Below are 18,034 nucleotides of genomic sequence, written 5' to 3' on the forward strand. Positions count from 1 at the left end.
CTATTTGCTGAAGTTTCTGCTGAAAGGCATCGTTTGGAAACGAGACAGGCCACTCATCCTGCAACGGGCGCTGTGATCAGCAGCTGGCCCTTCCTACGGTTTAACTTCACATCTGTAGCACCAACCACTGCCAGATCTGCCTATTTCTCCTGTTTTTCTCCCAAATTTTAGGTAATTTCATTGTATTTCTTCCCCCCAGCATCCACGAGGAACGCCTGGGGCAGAGCTGACCCCGCTGCGACGCTCTGCAGGACGCGGTCCCTCAGAGGTGGCACCACATCAACGCACGCACCCTGCTGCTCCCAAAACCACTCAAAAACCCCAATTCCGAAATATTTCACTCCAAACGGCGCAGCCAGAAGTCATCTCAACCGAGTTAGCCCCTCTCCAGCTGATGGGGCTTTGTAATTAACAGCCAGCGCTCCGTCCTCACGCCGAGGGGAACCACGCACGAAGAAAACCCTTCTTTTACAAATCTTACTCTAAGCTTTTTTCCTCCTTTCTTCTCCCAAAAGCTGCTCAAGAGGAGGAGCTGTGCACGTGAGGGCCTCCAGACACAGCCTCTGACACCCTCTGCGGGATATTCCAGCCGGAGGAAGGCAGCCGTGCGCTCTGCCCCATTCAGAGACGCTCCTCCAAGCTCCCAGGATGACGAGGATCTGAATTTTCCAAGAGGCTGCACCTACAGCCTCAAAGATTTCCCTGCGTGCTGGATTTAAGCTCTGGCTTGAATTTCTTTCCCTCCATGGGACTGAGAAAGAGCCACAAACGTGGCCACCTCCACGCCTTGCGCTCACCACGCGGCCGGTTTCCTCGCAGGTGGGGCTGGACTGGAGAGCAAGGAATTAAAAAACAGCACCAAAAAGGCAACACGAGATTTAATCGCTGCCGTGCCTTGCGTTTTAGAGCTCTTCGGCTTTTTTTTTCAGCATCACGAGCCCTTTTCCCTTCAGGATGAGGACCTGGGAGCACGAGGATCCTCTCCGTGGCCAAGCAGGGCGGGAGGATCCAAGGCTGAAGCCCAAAATAAACTCACGGGGGGGAATTCATCCACACAGCACAGAGGATGTCGCAACGTAAATACGGCACGGGAGGCTCCGGGGCTGTGGTCTCGCAATTATTTCTGACCCAGACAAGGGGGAAGTTTCCCAAGGCTTTTGGAGTCATCCCTGTTTGATGAGTTTAATTAGGCGGCTACGTAACGAACGGCGGGCGGGAATCGTTCCTTTTTGGGCTACTCGGTGGCTTCGGAGCGAAAGGCGAGCTTCGGGAGGGGAAATGTTTTGGGTTTTCCCACCTCTGGGCTTGGAATGGGACAAAAATTTGTGGAAACGGGCTGAAAAATGTGGAAATGGGCTGAAAAATCTCCAAAAAAAAGGCTGAAAACCCAAAAAAGAGAACGGGGCTCTGGGGTCGCCCTTTAACTGAGGCTCTTCCCAACGCCCCTGCCGACAGCAAAGCCCCAGGAGGGCCCGAAAAGCTTCGCCCGGGGCCGAGTGCTCCTGGTGGAAGCTGAAAAATGGGTGGAAGCAGAGAGGAGACGCTCGTGGTGCTGCTTCACGGCCCGTCCACGGATGCTTGGAGGACTTGGGAGCTCACTGGGATCATCCACATCAGCACCGTTTGCTTCTGAAGTCATTATTCATGGGGTGAAAGCAGCACGATGCCCCCCACATGCCCTAAGTTCGTTACGCAGACCGAGGCCTCTATTCCGAAGTTAATTAATTAAATAACCCACGCACTGAGCATCAGGTGCACAAAAGAAATATAAATTATAGGTTTTTTCTATGGACCTACGCACACGGCAGCAGAAGTTGGAGCTGAAGCAGGATTTGTGCTATGGGGCTGCCCCAGTGCTCACCCCAAGCTCCTGCACTCGTTTTTGTCTCGATTTTCACCCACGAGGCTGAGATCTCCCGGGCTTGAGCCTGCCAGAGGTGACTGAGCTGTTTGAAAGCCTACGAGAAACGATTCAGGCTCCCGAGCAACAGATTCCAACACTTGGAGCCGTCCTCGTGGCAAAATACCCCAGGTGTGAAAGCGCAGGCGAGCGGTTGTGGGGTTTTTATCCCGGAAAGCTGCGAACCGAAGCGTGGCAGCACCATAAATAATGCCCTGGAGCAAAGAGCTGCCTGCAAGGGGCACCCCCCGGCTCATCCCGTACCCACCCAGGGTCTGGTTTGTGCCAGGACCTTCACATCAGGGCTCCAGAAACACCAAGGTCCCCATCCACGACTATAAACACCCCTCTGTAATGCTTCCCCTCGATGGATGAGATCAAAAACCCTAAAGGAAGAGCTGGGGGAGATCCCAGCCCTTCCAGCAGCACCACGAGCAGCAGGCTCTCCCTCGTGCCCCTCGAGGGAAAGCCTCTTGCTCCCAGTTTGGCCACAAACACAGAAAAAAATGACAAACGCTTTCTCTTTCACCCATTCCCCCAGCATTCAGACACCGTAAAAGCAATCCCACAGCTTGTAAGGACGAGCAACAGTGGTGCGGGTGACCCCAAAGCCGTGGTGTCCCCAGCAAAACCGGGAGGGCAAATGCCCGCGTCCATCCAGCCTGGCTGGCAGCACAAAGCACACCTGTAGGGCCCTTTTTGGGGTAAAACACCAAATTCTGCTAAGGATCACGGCCCCAAAACCCACAGGGATGAGCCCCCCGAGTGCGCTGCTGAGCCCCAGCGGGATGGGGAGGGACGGGCAGGGGGCATTAGGGCAGGGGGAGATCCCAAGGGGGGAAGGGGGAGGTAAGGGGGGGAAAGGGGGAAAAAGTTGTAAAAAATAAATAAATAAATAAATAAATAAAAAGAGGGGAAAGGAGGAAAATAAAAAGGGGGGAAGGGGAGAATGTAAAAAAGGAGGGGAATAAAAAGGGGGGAATTTAGGAAAGGGGTGAAGGGGGGAAATATAAAAAGGGGGGAAAAGAGGGGTTGAAATATAAAAAGGGGGAAAAAGGGGGATATAAAAAGGGGAAAATAAAAAAGGGGGGAAAGAGGGGGAATATAAAAAGGGGAGAAAAGGGGGTCAAAATATAAAAAGAGGGGAAAAGGGGAGTAAAAATATAAAAGGGGGGGTTAAAATATAAAAGGGGGGAAATAAGAAGTGGGGGAAGAGAGAAAAATTAAAAAGGGGAGATGGGAAAAAATAAAAAGCAGGGAAAGAGAGGAAAATTAAAAATGGAGGGAAGAGGGGGAAAATTAAAAATGGGGAAAAAGGGGAAAAAATTAAAAAGGGGGGGGAATAGGTGGGAAAAAGGGGGAAAATTAAAAGGGTAGAGAAAAGAAAAATAAAATTGTGAAGGAAAGGGGAGAAAAAATAAAAAGGGAAGAGAAAAAATAAAAAAGGGGGGAAAGGGGGAAAAAATTAAAAAGGGGGGGAAAGGAGAAAAATTATTAAAAGGGGGGAAAAATTATTAAAAGGGGGGAAAAATTATTAAAAGGGGGGAAAAATTATTAAAAGGGGGGAAAAATTATTAAAAGGGGGAAGGGGGAAAAAATTAAAAGGGGGAAAAAGGGGAATGTTAAAAAGGGAGAATATTAAAAATGGAGAATATTAAAAAGGGAGAAAAAATAAGAATATTAAAAAGGAGGAGAAAGGGGAAAAATAAGAATGGGGAAATAAAAAGGGGGGAAATTAAAAAGGAGGGAAACGAAAATATTCAAAACGGGGAGGAAAACGGGGGAAAAAATAAAAAAGGGGAGGGAAAAAGGAAGAAAACTAAAAAGGGGAGGGAAAAAGGAAAGAAATAGAAATACGGGGAGGAGGAATATAAAGCCATTAGGATTGAAAAAAAATAAAAGGGGGGGGAATTAACGAGAGAAAGGAGGAAAAAAGGGAGGAAAAAAGGGGGGAAAACTCCAGCGGGGCCCTGAGGTAAAACCCGGGGGGGGGGGGCAGGGAACGGGGCCGCGCTCCCGGTGCCCCCCCCCCCCGGCTCCGGGCTGAGGCCTTCGGGGGCTCCCCTGAGGGTCTCGGGGGCTCCCCTCAGCCCCCCCCGGTTGTTGTGGGGTGGCCATGTCCCGGTGTCCCCCCCCCCACACCCCCCAAAAAACACCACAGCGACGCCTTCACCCCCCCGAGGCCTAGCGCGGCCTAAAAACCAAAAAGGCGGCCCCGCCAGGCGAGGAGCGGGGCGTGAGGTGTGGAAAGGAAAGGGCGTTTAAAAATAAAAAAAAGGGGGGAAAGAAGGGGAAAAAGGGGAAAAGGGGTCGGAGGGGGGGGGGATCCGGGATCGGCCGGTGGGGGCCCCCGCGTTGCTGCGGCTGCGCCGGGGCTGGAGGAGCTGGGAGATTGCGCGGTAGGACGCTCACCTCAGAGCGGCTGCGCTGCGGCGGGCCTGCGCCGTGGAAGCCTGCGGCGGGAGGGAGGGAGGGAGGAAGAGAGAGGGAGAGAGAAGGAAGAGAGAAAAAAAAAAAAAAAAAAAAAAAAAAAAATGGGGAGCCCCCCCTCGGGGGGGGGAGGGAGGGAGGAAGCGGCGGGGCTCGAGCCCTGAGCCGCCGCAATGGCGAGAGGGAGAGGAGGAGGAGGAGGAGGCCGAGGGAGGGAGGGAGGGAGGGGAGGAGGAGGAGGGGGGGGGGGGGAGAAGGAGGAAAAAAAAAAAAAAAAAAAAAAAAAAAAAGGTGGGGGGGGTGTGGGGAGGAGGGAGCGTGGCGTCATAGCGCGGCGCCGCCGCCATGAGGAGGAGGGCGAGGGGGTGTAAAAAGAAGGAAGGATTTGGGAAATTTGGGGGAAAAAAGGGTGGAGGGGGGGGATTGGGGGTGTGGGGGTGTGTGGGGGGGGTGTGGGGATAAAGGGGGGGGTGATGAGGTGAGGGGGGGGGGGGGGACGGGGGAGGCGCCATCTTGGGGAGGTCGCCCCGCGCCTCAGGGAGGAGGGCGGGAAAGGGCTGAGGGGAGCCGGGCTCGGCGTTGCCCGTGGTGGTTTTGCTGTCAAAAAAAAAAAGTGTGTTTTGCTGTCAGAAAAACGCGTTTTGGGGACATTCTGGCTCTCTGTTTCCCCACCTCCTCCACCCTTAAACTCTAGTTTCTCAGCCATGTTGCTGAGCTGAGCCAGGTTTCAAAGTAACTCGAAATAACACAAAATGACCCCAAACTGCTCTTTCTAATGCGTGAAATCTAATGTTTTCTTGTTGTATCAGGGCTCAAAGACGTGTACTGGGACCGTGGTCTTGTCGCAGGAAGGTGTCCGCGTGCCAGGGCAACCTGTGGTTTCAGCGGGAGCCTGAAGTGTAAAGGACTTGGAACACAGGAAAAAAATGAAGAAGTAGTCCAAAAAATGGTACAAAATAGTAAAAAATAGATATGTGCGATTTATAGCAGGGAGTCTTAAGGAGGGACTTCAGACTGATGGACCGAAACTGTCAAATTTAAGACGCGTTCTCCTCAAGTAAAGAATGGCATGGAAAGTGCAACGTGGACGGGTGCTCAAGAGAAAAGTGAATAAAATCTGGTTTACAGCGGCCTGGAAAGCAAAATATTTTCAGTAATGTTCCTTCCTTAAGGATCCTAGATGTACGTTAAGCGCTCCGCTAGAGACCTGGCAGGTCAAAAATTCAGTCGGCTTTTATTTTACAGCAATCATGGTTTTATTTTTGTTGCATATACATTTTTTTTTTTTAATTTCAGGACGTCAGCCTACCATCTGTGCCTCGTAGAAACCTCTTCCATGGGTATGTCACTGTACTAAAAATGATAATATTTTTCTCATTATGCTAATAGCCACTGCTGGAATTTTACAGCTTCCCTTGGAGCATGCAATACCAATCCCTCTGAAATGGGACGTATCTCACATGCCTACCCACTCCCAGCACTCTTCAAATTGTATAAACCGATAGCCAAATATAGAAATAACTTCACCCCATAGGCGGAACGAAGCGCAGCCACCAATTTTTCCTATTAACAGATGCAATAAAGCAATTGTAAATGTAAAGGCAGGAAGTTATGACCGCGCTACAACCATCTGAAGATGCAAGACTACAGAAAGCACAGGGCGAAAACCTCTCCGAGATGTGCCCCCGTCTGCAGAGCCAGCCGAGGCAATTGGCATGCGTGTCAGGTCAGCTCGGGATCGAATGTCCACTCTGCAGTCACACTCCACTTGTTGCCTCTGCAGTGCCCCTGCGTTTCTCTGGGAGCTCTGCAGCCACGTGCACGCTCTCACAGTGTATTTTTTTGGGGGAAAAAACACCTGTTTTTTGCACCAATGTCAGTTTAGCCCATAGACTGGGTTACTCCGCGTTTGGGGTGCCCTGGATTTCCATCGTTGGTCTCTCGTAGGTACAAAATGTGGATCTGGGCCCAATGATGACTTAAACCACTTGCTGAGATGAGTGTAGCTTTTGCTCCAGAGCCGTGGAGGGGTCTTGGTGGGGCCTTGCTGCTCCGTGAGGACAGGGTAATGCCCTGCCAGCGCGGGCAGGCAGCTGACACGGACTGTAATAGCTGTGGAATTCCCTTGTGCTAATCAGCAGTTTTGGAACGGGGCCACAAGCACGGAGAGCTGGGCCTGTGCCACCCGACAGGCCCGGTGTAACCCGCAGTGGGCTGGAAGGAGGAAGGTCACTTCCCTGGACGTCACAGGAAGGTAGAACCCCATGAGACACCAAAAAACTTCCGTAATGGTAGGATGGCAGAATTCTGGACGGGCTTCCGGAGGTTCTGGAGTCTCCCCTGTTGTAGGTTTTAAGAACAGGTTGGGCAAATGCTGCTCAGGAATGCAGTAGGTAGAGTTGCTGCTGCCTCAGGGAGAGGGATGGCTGACGGTGACGTCCCAGGGTCCCATCTGGCTGCATATTTCCCTGGCCACATGTTGCCAATTGGTTTGGAGTGGGCAGGTGAACCCGTGGGCTTGTGGAAGTGCACATCTACAGGGCAGTGGCTGAGTGTGCTTGGCTGGGCCTGACACGGGCTCATTTCTTCTCCCTCAAAGAGCACTCACTTCTGTGAGAAGAGGGAAGACAGGACACAAAGCTCTTGACAGGGAATGGCGTGGACATTGATTTGGGATGCACCAAAAGGGGCCTCGAGAGGGAAATTTTCCCAGTATGAACAAACTGACTCTCCCTCTTAGGAAAACTCCGCATCAGCACGTGTTTCCCCAGGTTCTCGTGGAGATCCAGCAAAGCCCAGGCTGCCTCGTGTCACAGACCCGTAACCCCACAGGGTGAGGGTTGGCACAAGGCTCACTGCGAGCACAAATGTGCATTTTACCAGCTGAAGGGTCGGGAGCTGGGCTCGCACCCCGTGGGGATGCCGGGGCTGGTCAGGACACGCCACATCCAGCACAGAGAAGGAAGGGAGGGGGTTAGCTGGGTAAAGGCAAACGATGTGTGGTGGGAAAAGGGAGATCTGGTGACAGGGCAGGGCCAGGAAGGCTTAAATAATCTTCACATCCTCGGTCTGGGGAGAAAAAAGGTGGAATTTATAACCTGGGGATGGTGTTAGCAGCCTGCCAGGCAGATGTGGCTGCTCAGGTGCTGCGAGGCTGTGGGAGAGATGTCGGGGACTCAGTACGGGGTGTTTTAGCCATCCTCCTTGCCTTTGGCTGATGAATTCTGCTCCAGAGCAAAAAAAAAACAAACAACAGATGAGTAAGAAGGAAGGATTGCCTAGCAAAGGGTGCATGGGAAAGCGTGAGGGGACTGGGAGTGCCTGTGGCAGTGAGCTGGGTGGCTTGGAAGTAGCAGCGTACTAGAGAAGAAAAAATAAGATGGATTTTAGGGATCAGGGAGATGATGTTTTTGTTAGGGGATGAGACACGTGCCCCTGCTAGCATCCAAAACATCGCCCCCATCAGCTGAGCCCATGTGGGGAGGAGGGAGACGATTCTCCAAAAAGTGCTTTGGAGACAAAGCATAGCTTTAGGACTTGCTGAACACACCGACCTGCTTGTATCACGACAGCAGACCTCACGGTGACCGAGAGCCTGATATCTCACCGGGTTTGCACAGGAAGGTTGGGCTCTGGCGTGCTGGAGATGAAGGAGCTGCACGTGGTTGTGCAGCGGAAGACGAGCTCCTGGCAGCAGCTCTGTTCTGAGTCTGCTTCCTACAAAATGTCCTAGCTGCCTCGGAGTTAACAAATCTGCTGCTGCCTGCTGGCACTTTCTAGCTGCCTGCGCTTGGAAGGAGGAAACCCAGCCACTGAGCGTCTTGTATCATCGGGAGAGAAAAAGCGGATCCATCTTTCTTCTTGCCCATGGAGTTTTCGTGCATCTCAAGCCCACGGAAGAGAAAAGCAATTGATTCACCCACGGTGCTGACAACAAACACCCCGATGACTTAGCGGTTTTGTAACCGAGTAGTTTTTAAACGTTCACAGTGCAGACTGAGGAGGAAAACTACAGACACAGCTGTGTGGCTTTCTCCTTTTCTCTCTTCTTCAGGTTTAAAAAAAAAATAATAATAATAAAGGATGCATCCATTGCTTTCCTTTAACCTGAGTCTTTGCAGCAGTGGTTGTTCAGTAATGTGCAATAAAACAGATTTGCACAGCTCATAAAGAGCCAGGCTCGTTTTCATTACCCCGGGGAGAATGTTGATAGGGCAATGTGTTAGTTGTAAGTAGCCTTGATGGGGCTCTGGATGCCACAGCTTCTCTGCAGCCAGATGAGGACAAAGCCGAGTGATTTTGGGGAAGAGTCCTCCGAAGAAAAGCTCTGTTAAAGCTCCTAGCCACCAAAATCCACACGGGTCCAGTCACTCTGGAGAGCTTCTACTGGTAGGGTACCGGCTTCCTGCAGCATCACCCTCGCAAACACAAATTCCTGGTCTTTCACCTGAACATCCCCTCTGCAGTTTAGCTCTTCACACCTGGATCTTCAGCTTTGTGCTGTGGTACCAATGACACTCAGATATTTTCAGCTTATTTTCTCTCCTCTTGCTTCAATGTAGTTCGGTGAAGTTCTGCAAACGCCAATCTCTCCATTTTTCTGCGCAGAGCGTGAGGAGCATCAGAACTCCGCTGACGGAACACGATGGGTAAGAGTGAGGAGTCTGAAGATAACGTCACCAGCCCTGTCCGCTACTAGAGGGAGGCCAGTTCTTCAGGCTTTTTATTACTTAACATATTTGGTCTTTTTTTTTTTCCCAGATTGTCAGTTCTTCCATGAAAAAGACACATCCAGAGCTTTTTTCCCTATTTCAGGTCAAGTTCCCCAGTAACCATCTCAAGACCAGAGCTTCCAGTGTGGCCCCTCTGGGCTGTTTTGCTGTACCCCTGGCTGTACGGCTCACCCTTTTTTACGGCTCTTTGGCATCACCACGCAGAGCCAGCTCATAATTTCACCTGTGAAAAACCCCAGCATGGAAAGCAATCAGGCAGGCAGCAGTCAGTCTCTCCAGATGTGCTTTCTTGGGTGGTAATAAATGATTTTAGGACTCCACTGCATCATTTTTTGAGATTCTGTTGAAATACTCGCCTGGACCAGCAGTGCTCTGGGGCAGCCTCAAGCCTCAGACCATTTCCAGCATCTTCCTCAGATCGTTACCAGCAGGGAAGGGTTAGAGCAGGAGGGATCTGTGCTATGGACTCTTGAGACCTGAATTCTCTCAGCAGCAGAGAAAAGGGCTGCATGGTGTGAGGATCTAGAAGGTAACCCAGGCTGGGGCCTCTGATTCTGCAACAAAACAGGGTCCCAACGTGCAGCAACACAAATGTTGTGTGACTGCTCCTGGGGACAGCAGCTTTACTTCTCATGGTTCCTCTTTCGCAGCATCCAGGAACCAAAAGCAGCCTGGATTTCGGTCGTGCCTTGCAGCAACCTGCCTTTTCACTTCTCCCAACTAGTGATTAATTGTTTCTATTCTGCCAATGCCCGGAGTATTTGGAAATAAAAGCCAGTAATGCTGGCTGAGCGCCACGCTCTCATCTCTATGAAGCAGCAGGAATAGTAACAACTATCGAGAGAGACTGGCACGTCGGAACCCACTTATGTATTATGTATAGCCTCTCGGTGCCTTTTCCTCGCAGCTAAGCACCAAACTGCAGTCGATCTTACAGCAGAAATAGTTAACGGAGAGACAAAGATGAGGCACTAAAAAAGGAAGAGACGCGCTGGGAACTTTGCTGGCAGGAAGCCTTTTCTCTCCCATCCCCACATGCTGCCTGGGGCTTCTTTTTAAATGAATTGATAAAGATTGTCTTTTAATCACTTTTTAGGACAGGGGTGGCCTGGTTGTGACTCGAGTATCTAATGTCTGTGCTGAAGCTTGTCCTGCACCAGCGCTGTGCTGATGCTGGAGCCCCCGAGAGCCCAGTCCCCAGCTGGGGGACAGAGCCACCAGGGTGGCTGGGGCCAGCACGACTGCGGTGAGCTTGGAGGCAGGATGGGATCTCGTTAGACCAGTGACATCTTCCTGATGCTGGCTGTGGCATACGGTGCTTCCAAATAACCTGCTGCTCTGATGCCTTTCATACAGGGCTGCAACCTGCTCTTTGTGAGATGTCCCTCAGGTCCCATGTGCTTCTCTCAGGGAAATAAATTCCCCAAACGGTCGCTGCAGGCTGATTACCTGGAGCTGGATGTGTATGATTTGCTTTTCTTCGTTACTTGAGGCGATTTTGCCTAAAGTGCGTAGCAGGCAGGGTGATTTTCCCCTGGCTGGGCTAGCTGGCTGAACACAATTCCACTCGGCTATTATTAGCGGGAGCGAGCAGGGCTGAGTTTACAACTGTGCAGGAGTGATAAGCTCAAGACGACGGCGCTTCCTCTCCGAGGAGCTGTCTCGCTCTGCTCGACTCCTCCGCGTCTGAGACGCTGCCATCCCCGAGTCAGGAGGTGTTTTTGTACTCAGGGATGCCCACAAGGCGCAGGCCAGGTGGGTTCCTTTTAATGGAAGGCTAGACCACATCTCTGACGTGATTTTACCCTCTTCTAGAGTCACTGAAGTTCTCGAGTTTTCCGACACTCGTTTTTATGGCCTTCAGCCCAAATTCCTTCGGGTCTCCAAGCCGTGGCCATGTTGGTTTCCCTACAATCTTCATTTTTTTGGAGAACCTATATTTCTCTATCCACACTAAACCTCGCTTTGCTTTTTCAGTAGACTCTTAAGCATTGCAGGGAGTGGGATCTGTCTCGCTAGATGTGGGTTCCTGTATCTAAACAGGACTCCCTGGGCTGGTGTAAGTCTCTGTACAGAGTCAGAAGAATCACATCCCGAGCTCCTCTTACCGTATGAACTAAATCACCTAGATGACTAGTCCAAACTTTGCTGCAGATACTCAGATTTAGGGGAGATTAATCCCATGAGTCTCAGTTTTATGACAACCATATAGCAACACGTGAGGAGAAAAGCTGCACAAGCTGCACAAGCTCATTTGTTGGAGGTGCTAATTGTCACCCTGTGCTGATGAAGCAGTAGCATTGGGAAGCACTGAGGAAAACACAAATAACAGGTTTAAAAAATGTGACGTTGGAATGAGAGGCAAAAAGCAGCGCGCTTTTTTGTCGTAAGGAGATGAAACGAAGGAATTTAAAGGGAAGGGAGACGTAGCAATCCTCACGTCACAAAAGAGCGCTGTGAAGATGATGACCTGTGGGTTGTGACTACTGGTGGGCTCAGGATCAGCACAGCCCTGCCACGTGTAGGTGTGGGAATGGCCCTGAGCTGTGTGGGTGACCCTGGGCACTCGTTCTTGCAGCCCTGCTAACACTCCGGTTCTACAATTCAGCGATTTCCTTCATTCCCTGACAATTAGGAAGCGTTTGGAGAAGCGCTGAGCAGCTCCTCGCAGACACCCCGAGGAGGTCGCAAGTCTGAAATCTCACAAACTATTAAAAGGAATTCTGTCTCCTCTTCCAAGGCAGCATCAGTGCCAGACCTTTTAAGAGCTGTCAAAGCATTGCGACAGGCACAAACTGCGGGTTCGGGGAAGGACAGCAATGTATCAGCTGCCACTGTAGGAGCTTGAAATGCTTCAGATTTATTCTGCTACCTGCTTGCTGGTGATGGCAACAGAAAGGATGGAAGCTGCGTGCATAAGACCACGGAGAAGTATAAAGAATCAAGGCACCTCACTTCTAAGAAAGCAGAGCTTGGACAGTTCCCAAAGGGCAAGCTGTAATTACCAGGTGCTCCCAAAATAGATCTTTTCAGAAGGCACAAAAATTCCTGGATTAAATATCTCAGGAGCTTTCACAACTATTTCTGGTGACATCGCTGACGAGTTAGACACCACAGAAAGCTCAAGGGTTTTTATTGGAATGAAGCAAAGAGCCTCACACTTAGAAAGCTCTAACATACCCCAGCAAAAAAAAAAAAAAAATCTGTTTAGGCACTGCTTACCTTAAAGATCTGAAGTACGAGGTAAGATTACACAAAATTAAGGTCACTAAGAGGCGATACTATCAACGGCATTAGTAGACACAGTGATTTCATGAGGGCTGGCATTTTGTTCCTTTCATTTCTCCAAGCATCAGACTGTTGCCAACAAGCAGATTGCAAGTCACGTCAGAAGCTTTAAGGCAACCGTAACTCTCCTTCTGAAGCTCTCACACAAAGCAACTCGTGGCAAGATAATTCTCTTTCCTTAGAAAGGTCACGCTAAGAAAGACAGGAACATGACATCAGTCATCTACACCACTTGTGATCCAGTCTTCACTTTGGCTGTCTCAAGGGCTGAATAAAATCTGTTTACAGCCCAGTGAAACTCTACAGATAACCCCAGCAGGTCCTTCCCCTTCTCTGATGAGAAAATCCATCTTTCGCATAGAAAGCTTTCCCACTTGCTCCTCCACAGCAATCTGTAGCGAAGGATACATTAAATCAAGCGAGGGAAACACCCAGAATCCTCAAACAACACACAACAGGAATTCTCGCCATACGTAAGTGTTACAGTTTCAAGAAGATCGGCCAACCTTGGTAACATTTTGAACAGCCATTGAAAGAAACCCATAGAAGCTATCACAGACAAGGTTTTGTGTAAACAAGAAGGGCCCCAGCTCATTCCTGGAATGCAGGGAGCACTCCGAACAGCTGTAACTGTGTATTCAACATGCAAGTGCTACATCATGCAGCATCTATACTGCTACATCCATCGGATCCAACAGAGATTTGGGCAGAGTTATTCTGCAAACATTTTTTTTTTTCAGACCAAGAAAGGTAAACTCATGGAGTTTCTTTACTTTTGTTTTGTTTTGTTTTGAGGAATGAAATACTTCAGCAAACGAGCTGTTTGCCCTGAATGTGAAAAAGAACTGTCACTTCCTGGTCCAGACGTGGTCATGTCCCATATGTCTGCTCAGGCAGAGATACCTGTGCTACAGACATGCAAAGCGAGGTGAGACGACCTGTATTTAAAGCCTTATGTTTAAAACTCACAAAAACAAACAAACAAAAGCCAGCTGCAGTAATTATTGTAACTAATTGCTTACAGTTTTAATGCAAGCATCAGTTTTGTAGCTTGTGATTTAACATCTCAGATTGCATGGAGAACTCTTCCCCAGTTGGCTCTTTTTCCTTCCCAGAACAGGCTCTTCCTACTACGTGATGTAGATAAAGTACCCCCAAGAGATGCGTGACCTATTTGAACCACCCTGAATAAGACTTTTTTGAAGTTAAATGTAATTTTCAACTCGCACTAAGCAGCATTAAGTATTTTTGCTTTCTTCTTGTTATCCAGGTACTCCATTCTACCTACAAGCATTAAAAAGGGCTTCCTTTCAGCTTGCAGCAGCACTTGGCCTATCACCTGCAGTTTCAGCTATTAAAAATATTCTGACATTCAGCAGTAATTAGAGGTGAATTTTTAAAGTATTTGGTTCAAGCATTTTCACCAAAGAGCGACCTGCTCCATTCACGACATTCAATCACCGCCATCCCAAGGAAGCCATTGTAGCCATGTGCTGCATGAAGCATTTTCCTCATTTTTCTTACCCATTTCTCTCTTTTAGTGCCAATTACAGCTAGAAGACAACTGGGAGGCACGCTGACACAAAGCTGTTTTTTTTGCACAAAAAAAGATTTCACACTCAGTTTATTCTAGCTTAGTCCTGAATATATCAGACCGAAAAAGTAAATAAAAAGAAAGCCCCTTTCGTTATGTTTCTCCTGTAGTCATATCGCAATAACCTAGAAAGAACACTGCCAGCTTAAAGGACTGAATTTACTTTAAAAGAATAACAAAATTATGTGCAGCCTAAACCAAAAAAAAAAAAAAAAAAAAAACAAACAAACAAAAAAAAAAAACAAAAACAAAAACAAAAAAAAAAGTGGAGAAAAAAGTTTTTTTTTCCCCCTGATTCTGTCATGACTAATCTATGGTCTGAGGCTCTCAGGGGTGGCAAAACCTCATAAGCTTCCTCTAAGGGGGTCATCAAAAACATCTCCAAGAAGCAGGACTCCTGGATTCATGGAATAGCTCCAGGAAACTACCGGTGACTGGGTAGCAATAGGATGCAATAAAAACATCTCAGCATCTGGAATGGAAGGCCTCAATAATCACCAGTGTCACCTCTGCAACTTCTCACCTTTTGTTCCTTCCAGTCTTTTGTGCGACAATTACTAGCAAAAGAAAAAAAGGCAGCTTTTTCTCAACCTAAGGTGAGAGGCTTAGAAAAAAAGACATTAAAATTCAATGACATTCTTGGTTTATAAGGGACGTCTGAAGTGGCAGTGGGAAACCAGGAAAAATGGGCAAATGAGACAGGAGTTAACCTACCAAAAATGTTTTTTTATTTATTTCTGCTGACACTATTCAGTGCCAACATCTAATATATATATATATATATATAGGACAAAAGTTTTGTTTTGTTTTGTTTTTAAATTCACCATAGAAACATTTTCATTATGGAGATAGATAGCATTTATGACCAAAAAGTCCTCACTGTCCGCCCCTGAAGTTGGGAAATAACAGCTAGGGTGTATCTAAAAGTGAGACAAAAGGGTATGTGCCACTTCTCGAGCCTTTCTTATCTATCCTAAAGATGCACCATGCTTTTCTGAATGTGAGAGTAACAGGCTAGGAAATACCAGGCAATACAGAAGCATCGACTGAGGGATGTTCTAATACCAAGTGTGGTGAATCACCTCTTTTTTTTAAACTGCTATATAAATAGCCATCACTCACTCTGCACAACAACAGTCCTGTGGCCCTCCTTCCCTCCCTGTCCCCCACCCACAAACACGTACGTCAGCACCCGGTGTATTTTTAACAGCCTGGTTTCGGTGTACAACTTCCTCCAGGAATCGTTAACCTCGCACACTCAAAGCAGCACGCTGCGCGACTGCTGAGTAACAGCAGCACGAAGGAAGCCCGACTTCCAGAAAAAAAATGCCTTTCTGCAAGATGATGCATGCAAGGCTGCGAAGTTCCCTCGCACCGTGCCCCTAAAGCAAATGTCCTCTCCAGCATCCAGCTTCCCCTCAAAAGATTCTCTGGGGATTTGAGCAGAATTGGCTTTATTCGCCTTAAACTCAGCTTATAAACTCTGCACGCCGGCGGGAAGAAAAGCCTGCCGCAGAATCGAGCTCTTACACACTGTGATAGGACAGAAGTATCTGTGTCATCCAGCAGCAACAGACTGCCTGGGAAGTCACGTCCACTTGAGCCAGACTGCCCCTTAGAAGCTGGCAGCAGTCTGCAGCACTCTGAAGCAGCGTATTCAAACAGAGAATCAACACATTTGAAGTCCAGACTTTTCTTTGGAGGTGTCTGTTGGCCTTCGTTAACCAACAGGGAGCCTGAATCGCATGCAAAATTGAGATGGATCCAGGCGGGAGAGAGGTAAAAGGGAAAAAAAAAAGAAGAAAAAGCGTTTATTTTTCAGCTTGGGACGGTTGGAAGGGTTTTCCGTCTGTTGCCAAAGAAATGAATAGCAACTTTTCAGAAATACTGGAAAGCGGAGTCTTTGTCCTTTGCACTTCGCTGGTCACCATCTGCTGTGCTCAACTGCACCACACAAAAAGCAGATCTTTTTGTTTGTAAAGAGAAAACCTGTAACGATATTTCACTATTTGTCCCAGTCATTTCTGCAAAGTAAAACTTTGATCCAGAGTCTTGCTATCATCGTAACTCCAGTCTGGGATGGCTGTAAAAGAGGCTTTGCTTGCTTGCAGCAGCCGTAGCAGATCAGAGCCCTCTCGAGCGGCGTGCTGCCTGCCACCCTGCTCAAGTGCCAGCTGCTTCAGAGGAACCCGCGCACGGTGCTGTTGTGGAGGAAGTTGCCCAGAAGGAAGTTGTTTTCCCAAACACCGTCCCTGCGTGGAATTGCTGTTAAATCGGGCTCTTCATCTTGGCAAGAGCTTGTACTGCTCTTCAGCTTCTCCTCCTGCAAACTGACCAGAAGCAGAGAAACACTGAGAGCAGGGCGCTGACTGCCCCATATTAAGGAATTCCTGCCTTGGTGTGTGGAAACACCCCTCCCTTAAAGTTCTGTGTAGCAAGAGGGAACAATTTTATTTATTTTTAACCAATTAACTTGAGATGCTAAGTACAGAGGGAACAAATTTGGGTCCTCTCTCGCTTTGGAACACTAGGAGGAAATTGTAGCAAGTAGATGCTGTGACCAGACTTCCTGCTGGGTGATGGGGAAGCAAGAATATGAGTAAACACTGAGGAAGACACATCTATGCACAGAGCAAGCTGCAAACCACATCTCTGACTCAGCAGAACATAGCAACTACAGGCTAATTGGCAAGGAAGCAAGATGCCCACCATGATTTTCTTGACATGTAGTTGAAATAAGTTTGGTGGAGTTCTGCAGTAGCCTATATAGTGGCAGTAGCCTATATGATGGCAGTAGCTGGTCTGCAAGCACCACCACAAAACTATGATTTCATCAAGATCTCTTCATGGAGGGAAAAGTTTTAAGCTGGAGAAATAGCATAAGGCTTTACAGGCCTTTGCTATTCAGCCCCAAGACACCAACTGCAGTGCTGGTGTGACACTTCCTGCACGCCTCACAGTGCTGCTGGGTGCAGAGAGTGGTTGTACATGCTCACAGCCACTCGAGGATCCGAGAGACCTGGGACATCTCCCCTTCCAGTAACTCTAGCAGATTCTCTTTTCCTAGATTCCAAGATTCTGGCCGTTTTGTATTTCTTCCCATCTCTGCACAGCCTCCACCAGCTCCAGACACATCCTCTCCTGTCCCAGGCACTCCACTGCATCCTTCCAGTCGGCGTGCTGTAAGAATCTGGCAGACACAGATTCACTCGACACGCTGCTTTGCAACTTACCTGCTGCGTTAAACTGACATAGAAACGGAGCAAAGCAACTCTGAACTGTAAGGCTTGTGGTTTCCAGCCAGGATGTTTGGGCCACGAGTGGTTACCAGAAGGGGAGAGCTGGTAGGGGAGCTCACCAACCTCTAACTGCAACACGACAGCACTGACACCTCAGCTGGATCTCCAGGATCTCGCCACAGCCAAAGGAGAGCTGGCGGTGCGGTCAGCGGAGCTCCAAGCACTGCTCATCTGAGCAAACGTACCCATTTCCTTTAGGGTGAGGTGAATCACCCAGATGCACAGGCTGCATCGCACCGCTCTCCGCTGACCCAGAAAGGGAGTGCCGGGTGACTCTCAGAGAAGCTGCTGTAGAAATATTTAAGGCTGTTGAGCTGCCTGTGGTATCCATTTTCTGAGCTCCAGTTTCCACCAGCACTGGTTGAAACAGCTGGAGGTGCTCCAGCACTACATGCAGAACGTACTGGGGAGCACTCCCCACTTGTGGGGCAAAGAAAACCCCAGCACAAAGCCTTCAGACTGCCGAGGCACAACATTTTATTCCATACAGAACTGGAGGGCTAAGGGCCACGGCTGAAATTACGATGGCACGGACTTCACTCACCACTTGTCACTCTATGCTTGAGCCACGTAAGAGTGTCTTTGTACAGACACAGCAGTCATTATGGCAATGTATTTGAGCTAACCACTGGAGATGTCAGCATGAGTAATACTCGAAAAAGCCTCTTCTTCACTGGGGAGCTTGGTTTCCATCGTGTACTTTGCTCCCCGGCCACCTGCTTACTTTCGTTTCTTGCCCTTCTTTCTGGGGGAGCCAGGCCAGGGAAAGCCCCGCAACTCCAGGCAGGCG

The 18,034-nt window shown here is 49.0% G+C and overlaps 1 protein-coding gene across 4 annotated transcripts in view; it reads right to left on the reverse strand.

The window, feature by feature from the left end:
- Positions 1 to 4,491, reverse strand: part of NRF1 (nuclear respiratory factor 1) — a 54,652-nt gene extending 50,161 nt beyond the window's left edge. The window contains exon 1 of one of the 4 annotated variants that reach the window (XM_082784763.1): positions 4,313 to 4,491. The gene's annotated coding sequence lies outside the window, so the exon portion shown is untranslated. The remainder of the gene's footprint in view (positions 1 to 4,312) is intronic. The other 3 variants (XM_082784764.1, XM_082784765.1, XM_082784766.1) reach the window with 3 other exon arrangements.
- Between the last annotated feature and the right edge of the window lie 13,543 nt (positions 4,492 to 18,034).

This window comes from Aythya marila (assembly GCF_965140915.1).
Source record: "Aythya marila genome assembly, chromosome: 1".
Classification (NCBI taxonomy): Eukaryota; Metazoa; Chordata; class Aves; order Anseriformes; family Anatidae; genus Aythya; species Aythya marila.